This window comes from Ahaetulla prasina, chromosome 17 (genome assembly GCF_028640845.1).
Source record: "Ahaetulla prasina isolate Xishuangbanna chromosome 17, ASM2864084v1, whole genome shotgun sequence".
Taxonomy (NCBI): Eukaryota; Metazoa; Chordata; class Lepidosauria; order Squamata; family Colubridae; genus Ahaetulla; species Ahaetulla prasina.
In genome coordinates, this window is record NC_080555.1 from 392,885 (window position 1) to 403,636 (window position 10,752).

Genomic DNA, 10,752 nt, shown 5'->3' on the forward strand with positions numbered 1-10,752 from the left:
CAGCGGGTGGGGGAGGAGGGCGGCGCCTCCCGGAAAGACCCCCGATTCCCCTCCCCCTCCCCTTTGCAGAGGGTCCCGGGGGGGGTCGCTGCATCCGCCCCCCACCCGCCCGCGGGTGCTGCACGGCTCGCCCTCCCGGCTCCGGCGAGGCCTGCTGCGGCGCAAAGCCCCGGCCCCGCCCGGCCCGCCGCCCCGGAGCCGCCGCCTTGCCTGCCAACGCCGCCGGCCCTGCGAAAGAGGCAGCGGGAGCCGCGCGTCTCTGCCCGGGCGACCGCCGACCGCCGCCGCCTCCCTCCCTCCGCCCGGCCGCTCCTTCCTTCGCTCGGCGGCGGCGGCGGCTGCTGCTCCGTCCGCCTTCCTCCTCCTCCTCCTCCTCCTCCGGCTAATCCCCGCCCTCCTTCCTGCGGGAGGCTTCCCTCTGCAGCAGGTGGGAGGGGGCTCCCCGGCCCCCACCCTCTCCCACCGCTGCTGCAGAGGCGGAAGGCGACACCCCCCGCCGCATCCCCGGAGCTGCTGCCTTTCCCGGCTGGCAGTAGCCCCCCACCCCGCCCCCTCCCCTAGAGGAGCAGTGGCAGTTTCAACCCAGGCGCCCCCTCCCACCGCCCTGAGCTTTCTTGGTGGTCTCCCATCCCAAGAGGGGCCCTGTCGTTCTCCCTCACTTTCCTGGGCTGCTACTGAACTACCCCTGGGGAGTGGGGGTCCCAGTCAAAGCGAGGGCCTCCCCACTTGGCCCTTCTGCCCCAAGCAACCTCTTCCGAAACCCCAGGTTAAGCCGGCCTCTCAGGGAGGGGGCAAAAGGATGGCGGGCCCTCTGAGCATGTGCAGAGGGCCTTTCCCACCCTCCCCCACCGTTTCCAGGCTGGAGCTCCCCTGCTACCAAGACCCTCCCCACAGTTTCCTGCCAGGAAAGCAGCCCAGCCTGGAGCCAGGGGCCCCTAACACCCCACCTCCCCTCTGTGTCCCCAGGGCCGTCTCCCTCTTGTGACCCGGGGCGAGGGTCAGCGAAAGGCCTCAGGGCGGCCTCCGAGAACTGGCTCCCTCAGGAAAGCTCAAGCGAGGCAGCACCTGGCATCGCAGCGGCAGCCGTGGGCCCCCCCAGCCCTGCACCCAGGTGGCCCCGGGGGCCCTGCAGGCAAAGTTGGGCCCTCTGAGACAGGTGGGCAGAAGGGATGGGAAGGAGGAAGGCCCTTTGAGGCGGGGGGGGAGGCTGGATTACAATGCCCATCAGCCAGCCACCTGCCCGCTCTGCTCCCCAACAGGCTGACCTGGAGAATGCCTGGCTGCAGACCAGGCTGGAAAACCACGAAGGGGCTAGTGCCAGGAGATGCCACCCAGGCAGGCAGGGCTCCGCATGACGGGCCAGGGGCACTTTCAGGGAAAAGGGTGGAAGTGGAGGTTGGGGGGCGGCTGTGGGGGGGGGAAATATTTTCTCCCTTTTAATAGCTATAATGGGACTGGCAGGTCTCCTCCTGCGATAATAAGAAGGGGCATCGGGTGTGCTTGTGTGCGTTGATGCTGAAGAAAAGGGGGTGGATCCAGGCTGTCCCCCCAAATCTCCCTCCTCCTCCTCCATGGATTTCATTTGTTCATTCATTAACATGATTTTTCAGTACCCGAAGTTCATAACTCCAGCCTCTTTATCTATTAACACAACATTAAACACAGCTGAAATAGAAAACCACCGATGTGGGGCATCTTGGACAATCCAGGTTGTTCCTGCATTACTAGTCACATTCTAGATTATCCTGCCATTTTGCAGGAAAAGGTACTTAAAGCATTGCCATCACAAGTATTCAGCAAGAAAAAAAAGTTAAAAACATCATGAACAAATAGGATTTTTTTCTTGCACGTCTGGCTTATATTGCGGTGAAGTCCCATCCTTGGCAGGCCTTCTTTCTTGCTCCCCCTCAAATAATTCTTTCTGCTTTCGTGTCACAGATAAAGTGACTGATGCCCGACTCAGGAGTGTGTTTTTCTGCCCTGCATGACCGGGAGGCAGCGGAGGACTGGACGGGAGGTAAGGACAGAGCTGCCCCCAGCTGCCCACACACCCTCTGGAGCAGGAGCAGCTTCCTTGCAATAAAGCCAACTGGGCACCAGGGGCTGCTGGTGCTTTTCCCTGGGCTGGGATCGCCAAGACCTGCAGAGAAAGGGTCGCGGGGTGCTCTCCCTGCGCAGCATCCAGCACTTCCGCTCCCCAACGGAGGGAGACTCGTCTTCCTCTAAATAGCCTTCCTGCACTTGGTTAAGAAAAGCCCATCCTCTTTCTCGATGCTACCAGGCCAGGCCTCCTCAGAGGGACTAGCTACATGGAGAGCCTCCTTCTGAGGCTCCCCAACCTCCCTGGGGCAGTTACAGGGCCACGTGCCATCTTCCGTGCTCCCCATCTGGAGCACTCGTGCCCAGTGGTTGGGGGGTTCCATTTGGGGATCTTTTCACTCTTCCTTCCAGGGGGCTGCAACCCGGCCTCAGTGGTGTAAAAAAGGGCCAGAAAGGGGGTCTGGCCGCCCCCACCTGCCAGAATGAGGGGTGAAGCCTGGATGGGGAAGGGCCCTGACAGGCAGAGTTGCCGAAGGAAGAAGCTTGTCTTTGGAGCTTCAACCGCAGCAGGAACTGAAGAGGCAGGAAGGTGGGGTGGTCCGGGGGGGGGGGGGGGCGAAGAGCGAAGAAAGGAGGGTGTAAAGGTGCACAAGGCCAGAGCCGGACATGAGCTCCTTTAAATCTTTTAAACAACTAGAAAGTGACACCCACCCACCTCAGCAAAGTTCTCCCTCCCCTCACTTCCGAGCGTGGGGCGGCCAGATGCCGAAGGACACTCCCTTGTTATCACTCTGGAGGGAGCGAAGGCAGACAGAGAGACAGCAAAACTTTCCTTGCCTCAGAACAATCATTCTTACCTGGGTACAAAGTTAATTCATTAATAATAAACTAAGCCTGTTTACTCGGAGGTGAGTTCGCGCTGGAGCAGAGCCAAGGCTGCCCAAGAGGCTGAAATCCTTAAGCTGCTGAGCAGCCTCTGTGATCAGCCTTTACGAAGAGCAAACGAGTACAAAGAAGTGACCGAAGGGGCCCCTTTACAGAACTGCAGGAAGGGCCCCTGGGGACCCCTCAGGGTGAGAGAGTTCGGCCTCAGAGGCTGGTGGGGCCAGGACCCTCCTCCTCCTCCTCCTTTTGCAAGGCCCAGGCAGCTTTCAGCCCTTCAGAATGCATTACCATGCTCATTCCCGTTAATTGGCCCTGCTGAAATATACCTTAATTACAATGGCCTCAAATTGCCTTGTTCCACGGCCCTCCTGAGGTGTTCCACAATATTTCAATTAGGACTCCTCCTGCCTAGAATTAACCAGCTGGCTCAGGAGCGCCGAAGAGGATGGTCCCCCCCAGACACAGAGCCCCATCCTACCCCACCCTCGGCTGTAGCTGGAACCAACGGCTCTCTCGGTTGTCCCATCTCCCGGCTGCCCATGGGAGAGATGAGGGCCAAAGTTGGGCAGGCTGGCCGGGCTGGAATCGGCTTGTGCTCTTCCTGAATCTCCCTCACCAAGGCAGGTCTTCACCCTTGTGCCCTTACCTGGCACCCAGCGGGAGCCTGGGAGAGACGGGGCTCCCTCAAGGACATCTTGCAAACCAGGATACAGCCTGGCATGAGAGCAAATACCGTTTTCCCCAAAATAAGACCTCCCCTGATAATAAGCCCAATCGAGCTTTTGAGTACATGGCAATTAAGGCCAAGCGCTTATTTCAGGATTCAAAAAAATATAAGACAGGGTCTTATTTTGGGGAAACACGGTAGAAGGGACCCAAATGCCACCGATTGAGCATCTGGTTTGGCCTGAGGAAGATGCAGCCTCGGCTTCGATAGAATAACCCCTTCCCCAATTGCCTGAGACCCTTCCTTCCAAGCTGGGCTGCCCAGGATGCTGGCTGTGACTGGCTAGCTGATATCTCTGCTCCTCTGCAGCTGCCTCTTCTCACTGAAGCTTTTAATCCAGAAATTCTTCCCATTTCTGTTTTCCCATCCCAGGTCTGTCCTCCCATTTTCCTTGACCCCCTAGTCACTTTCCCTTCCCATTTAAGGCACTTTGGACCATTGAGGGTTGCAATACGTACAAGAGAGAACATGAGATAATTAAACCATATGTGGAAGATGAAAAGCGTGTGATAACAGCCCGAACCAGAATCAGTTGCTAAATTACAGATTGCTGTTCCAAACTAAGAAGATGCAAAGGTAAGGTTTTAAACCAGTGGTGAAATGTAAAATTTGTTACTACTGGTTCTGTGAGTGTGGCTGGGAGGGGGGGAGGTTAATGTGACTGGGTGGGTGTGGCCAACCTTTTTTTTACCTTTTAAAAGCATTTTTTCTAAAAAATAAAGAAAATGGTTTTAAAAGGCTCTGATGATCCCAGCTGAATTGCCTGATCGTTAGAGGTTTTTGTTTTCTTTTAAAAGCTTTTTTTTTTTGCCTTTAAAAGAAAAAAAAGCCTCTGACGATCAGGCAACTCAGCTGGGATCGTCGGAGCCTTTTAAAAGCATTTTTTTTTACAACCTCTTCGGCCGAAGAGGACAACAAAGCAAAGTAGACAGACTCTTCCGAAATCTTTTTTTTAAATGATAGAGGAAATAAATCTAAAAGACGTATGAAGAGAAAGAAATATAGAAAATAGACAATATACTTTTTATTCAAATAGACATTTATCATGGTCTAGAATAGACATGATATGGATGACAATGGAATTGTCTTCTAATATAGAAGAAATTGATACAGAAACCAATACCTGGGCAGACCATAACCCTATGATGATGAAATGGAAAGGACAAAGGAGAAGATCTAGATGGACCCTAAATAACACAGTATTAAAAGACAAGGAATTTGTACAGAAAATGGAGGAAGAATTGGCTTTCTTTTTTAAAGAAAATAGAAAAGAGGACACATCAATACAAAATTTGTGGGATACAATGAAGGCCTATGCTAGAGGTCTGATAATAGACTATACAAGGAAAAGAAATATTAAGAAAAGACAAGCTTATAAAATACTAGAGGATGATCACAAGAAACTGGAGAAAGAATTACAAAAATTTCCACAAAAAAGGACATTAAAATAAAAATGGACACAATTAAACATAAAATGGGATTAATAAAAAAAGAGGACTTAGCGCAAAAAATTAGAAGTGCAAAACAGAATTATTTTGAAGATGTTAATAAATGAGATAGATGGTTAGCATGCAAATTGAAAAAAGAGAGAATTAAGAAAAATAACCCGGCTAGTGGATGACCAAGAACAAATCAGAGAGGGGAATGAAGAGAAGAAAAAAATTATACAAGACTATTATAGAAAATTGTATGAGAAAGAGAATATAGAGGAGGAAAGTGTTAAACGATAGTTGCAAAAAGCGAGTTTACCTCAGATTCCTAAAGATACTGAAATGATATTAGAAGGAAATATAACGACGGTGGAACTAACAGAAGCATTTAAAAAACAAAAGAACAGGAAGGCACCAGGCCCAGATGGACTACCAGCGGAATACTATAAGACATTACAGGAATCGTTTAATCCCCCATTGTTAGAAGTCATGAATGAAGTTATGTTAAAGATGAAACTACCTAAGTCATGGTCAGAAGCTTATATTACACTTATTCCAAAGGAGGATACTGACTTACAGCAAATTAAGAATTACAGGCCTATATCCTTGTTGTTGTTTTTTTGTTGTTTTTTTGTTTACATTTATACCCCGCCCTTCTCCGAAGACTCAGGGCGGCTTACAGTGTATAAGGCAATAGTCTCATTCTATTTGTATATTTTTACAAAGTCAACTTATTGCCCCCCCAACAATCTGGGTCCCTTGTTAAACTCAGACTATAAAATCTTTGCTTCAATATTGGCAGAAAGACTTAAAAGATATTTAAATAATTTTATACGTTCTGATCAAAATGGGTTTCTGCCAAAAAGACAGATTAAAGATAATATGAGGATAATTCTGGATACCTTGGAATACTATGAGGCACATCCCGAAAAGCAAATGGCTTTGATATTTCTTGATACACAGAAAGCGTTTGATAATGTGAATTGGCGATTTATGCTATTACAATTGGAACAGATGGGCTTTGGTAGAAAGTTTATCCAGGCCATAGAAGCCATATACTATAAACAAACAGCAAAAGTAATGATAAACGGAGAATTGACAGAGTCTATTGAAATAAAAAAAGGAACAAGACAGGGTTGTCCACTGTCACCTCTGTTGTTTGTACTAACATTAGAAGTGTTAAATAGAAATATTAGAGAAGAAAAAGACATATAAGGCATGACAATTCAAAAGGAAGAATATAAATTACAAGCATTTGCAGATGACCTGGTTTTTATTTTGGAAGATCCATTAGAATCAATAACTAAACTGATAGACGAGATAGGAGAATATGGAAAAGTCGCAGGATTGAAAATAAACAAAGACAAAACCAAGATTTTGACAAAAAACATGTTAAAAAAACAAAAAACTGGTGGAACTATCAAAGATGCAGGTCACAAATAAGGTGAAATATGTGGGAATATATTTGACAGCAAGATGCAGTACACTTAAAGAGAATAACTATAGTAAACTTAAATAACAGATAGTGCCAGATTTTGCAAAGTGGGAGAATTTACAACTATCATTGATAGGGAGAATATCAACGATTAAGATGAATATATTGCCTAGAATTTTATACTTGTTCCAGACAATTCCAATTAGGTTGGGGAAAGGATATTTTGAAGAATTGAATAAAATAGTGTTGAAATATATTTGGCAGGGCAAAAAAGCGAAGATAAAATTAAAACTGTTGCAAGACGCCAGAATACAGGGAGGTTTTGGATTGCCTAATTGGGAATTATACTACCAAGCAACAAATTTGATGTGGATCAAGGAATGGATAATGTTAAGAAATACTAGAATATTGACTTTAGTAGGACATGACTTGTCGTTGGGATGACATACCTTCTTATGGTACAAGGAAGCAAAAACACAAGGGTATTTCAGAAGACATTTTATACGAGAGGCCTTGTTATTAAATTGGGAGAAGATTAAGAGATTACATTATTTAAAAATTCCAGTCTGGTTATCAACTATTGAAGCATTCTCATATTCAATAACATTCAGAAAGGAACAAATTGTTAGATACAGTGAATTATTGAATGAAAAGAGTGAACTTAAATCTATGCAACAATTAGAAATACAAGGTATAAAGATGAATTGGTTTTCTTACTTGCAAATACATTCTAGATACGATAAAAGATTTTAAGACAGAAAGTTTTTATAATACTTTGACTAACTTAGATAAAATTTTAACAGGTACTGATGAAAATGTAATTAAAAAATTATATGGATATTTATTAGAGGTTAAATTGGAAGAACAACAAGTTAAAGAAACAATGATTGCTTGGGGGGAAAATTTTGGACATGGGATTGACTTAGAGAAATGGAAAAAATTGTGGGTGCAAGATTATAAAATGACAATGTCAACTGCAGATAAAGAGAATCTGTATAAGATGTTTTACAGGTGGCATCTACTTTCGACGAGAATAACTAGAATGTTCAAGAATAAATCCAAAAGATGTTGGAAATGTCATCAGATACCGGCTCATATTACCATATGTGGTGGATGTGTGCAGAAGCGAGAAGATATTGGACTAAAATCCACACGTGGTTGGAAAAAATGATAAAAAAGCACATAGACTTTAAACCAGAGGTTTTTTTATTGGGGATCATACCTGAAACATACAATAGAGAATTGACATATTTGATTGTGAATGTAGTAACAGCGGCTAGAATTGTGTTTGCTAAAAATTGGAAAAATGAGAAAATACCAACGCAAGATGAAGTCATTAAGAAAAGAATGGAATGTGCTGAAATGAGCAAATTGACATTTGAAATTAGAGAACAGGAAGATAAATAATAAGATATGGACTTATTTTATCAATGGTTAGATAAAAAAATATGGTAATGAAGTTTGGTGGAGGTTTTTACAATACAAGAATTGTAGAAATATACAAAATAGAACATAAAGATGTATGATTATTGGATTGATTCAGGATGATGAAATGATTGCTACAATATGTTAACTTAAATTTAAAACATTTTGTATGAAGTGTGGGAAGAAGTACCCATAGTTAAATAAATGACTAATGAGGGCAAAAATATTTGGATATATACCAGATTGATAAAACATGAAATTAGATGAACTACAAACTATGAATACGGTAAAAATGCACAAAAGATTTGTAACCAACTGACACACTCTTTGTATTTGTAATTGAAGAAGATGTTATGTTTTTATGTATGTTTTAAAAATAAAAAAAAATTCAACAAAAAAAAAGACACTGATGATCGCAGCTGAGCTGCGCAATCATCAGAGGCTTTTTTTTTTACTTTTAAAAGCATTTTTTCAACCAAAGAAAAAATGCTTTTAAAAGTAAAAAAAAACAACCCTCTGATGATTGCGCGGCTCAGTTGGCCATGGGGGGTGGGAGGGGCAGGGATTTTTGCTACCAGTTCTCTGAACCACCCGCCACCATCGCTACCGGATCAGGTGATCAGGTCCGAACCAGGAGCATTTTACCTCTGGAAAGGGAGTTAATCTGAAATCTTCTTAGCCCCCCCCTCCCCCCCCCGAAGAAGGTCTGGGGAAAAAGGCCTTGATACAAGAGAAACGCTGGATCAGAGATTTTGTTCCGGGGGTGGGGGAAAGGGAAAAGGAGAAATAAGCCTAGAAATTGGGCCGGGGCCCAGACCTGCTCTTAAAGCAGGGGAGAATCACCTCCAGGTGACAGGGTTTTAAAAGCCAGTTTGTGCACAAATTAATAGAGAGAAGTAAATTCTACCTCCCTTCAGGAGAAAAAGTTTCCGCAGGGCAGGAAAGGATGGCTCTCTCTCTCTCTCTCTCTCTCTCTCACACACACACACACACACACACACACCCTCTGCTTGTTTGCAGCCCGGCCCTCCCCTCTCCGTCAAAGGATGCCCCAGCAGCAGTGGAGGTCCTCTTTGTGATGGGAGGGATGAGCAAAGGCACCTGTGGGCACTCCAAGCATTGGAGCAGGCTGGAGATGGGCCTGGTGTCAACCGTGGGCATAGCGAACTCTGAAAGGGCCGCCGGCACCAAAGAACCACATATACTGTGGAGATCCTTTCAGAAGGATCCAATTTGCTTCCTTCCTTCCTGCTTCACACTTTCCCCGGCTTCTGATTTGGGGCACCCGGCAGGTTCCAACAGGTGGTTTCCGCATGCATAAATACAGGTTTGCCTTGCAAGCAGAATTCCAGTTGAGCCGGCCTGGCTGGCATGCAGGAAGATCTTGGAATCGGCTTGCAGCCTCTTGCTCGCTCTGCCAAATCCCCCCACAATCTGCTTAGCCCCACTGAACCGAGTGGGCAGGTCGGGGGCTGCTTGTCCAAAACCTCTTATGTTGGTTTCATCAAGCTGATTGTGGGACACACAATGCTGGCTCTGCGGCCAAGGGGAAGGGGACTGACGAAAGCTGGCAGGGACCCTCCCTCCCACCCACACCTTCCGTGTAGCTTCTTAGCTTTCCAAGCTGTCCTGAGCTGACCCGATTAAGGAGGACATACGAATTAACTAACAGTGAGACAGCCAGCAAGGGGTTCCAGTCACACTCCCCATCAGAAATTTGCTCAGGCCGAAGAGGCCGGCTGTGGGGGGAGGCAGAGGAGGCGGCAGAGGGATATCTGAAGGGCAGGTGCTTTGAGGAAGGGGCATCTCACTAAGATCTGTTGGCCAAGCTCAGAGAGAGGCCGTCGCCTCCGCTGAGAACTGAAGCCTCCCGTGGGAAAACCTCCGGATGGAGTAGAGGCAGCTGGATCGGGGCCTTTCAAAGGTTGCCCCTGGGACCTTCCTCCCCCAATGACCGAAGACGTTTTTGCCGCCATCTGTCCAGTTCCCCCTTCAGGCTCCGGTTCCATTCAGAAGCGGCATCCCAGGATCAGCAACCGGGCAAGGACAATTTACTCGGAGAAGCCGGCTACCAATCCAGGGAAAGGTGGAAACCCCAACACGTCTCTGTACGCACTCACTGCCCCAGACTGGCAGGTGGAGGAAATTTGGCTGATTGAAGATGTGGCAAGGAGTGTTTCCAGGAAGTGCCGCATCCTGCTTAGGAGAGAGGCAGCCCCAAACTCTCGCCGAAAGTTGGCTTGGAGGAAATGGGGGAGCTGGCACAGGGAAGAAAATCTTGCTGGTTTTTTTTTTTCCCCTGGGTTGGGCATTCCCAGGGCGTGTCACCTGTTTTCCATGCTTCAGCAGCAGTGGAAGTGCTGCTGAAGCTGTCGGTCTCTACCCATTATGGCACGCAGCCCCCAAGCAATAAACCCAGCCCGGCACCATGTTTCTTGGAGGCAGAGGTAACAGCCACTGGACCAGGGTCTGCGGTCCAGTGCTATCTGGGTGTTGCTCCCGGTTGCTTTTCTAGCTCTGCAATGCTTGCTGGAGGGGAAGAAGGGGGCACTTCACCCAGGCCTTGGCCATCTGAGCTGCCAAGATGCCAGCGAGCCTGTGCAGTAGGGAGACCTGGGCTTCCTTGGTTTCCCACACACACAGCGCCCAAGGAGGGGTTTCGGCTGCTACTTTGAAAGTATCTGCAGCCCCAGATGCCGCTGGGAGGAACTGGCTACTTTGAAGCATTTGAGGAGGAGCTGAGCTGGAGGCGTTTTCCATTGCCTAAGACAGGAATCCTACGAAGGCTCCGAGTTCGTGTTTTTGGCCTA

General features: G+C 47.4%; 1 long non-coding RNA gene across 2 annotated transcripts; it reads left to right on the forward strand.

The window, feature by feature from the left end:
• The first annotated feature begins 14 nt into the window (after positions 1 to 14).
• LOC131186536 (uncharacterized) lies at positions 15 to 8,298 on the forward strand. 2 transcript variants are annotated; one of them, XR_009152382.1, is made up of 5 exons: positions 15 to 427; positions 967 to 1,156; positions 1,939 to 2,017; positions 4,025 to 4,228; positions 4,689 to 8,298. It is a non-coding gene; the product is annotated as an uncharacterized LOC131186536 (long non-coding RNA). The 2 variants fall into 2 exon arrangements; XR_009152381.1 differs by lacking the exon at positions 15 to 427 and having other exon boundaries at positions 545 to 1,156.
• Positions 8,299 to 10,752: the final 2,454 nt, after the last annotated feature.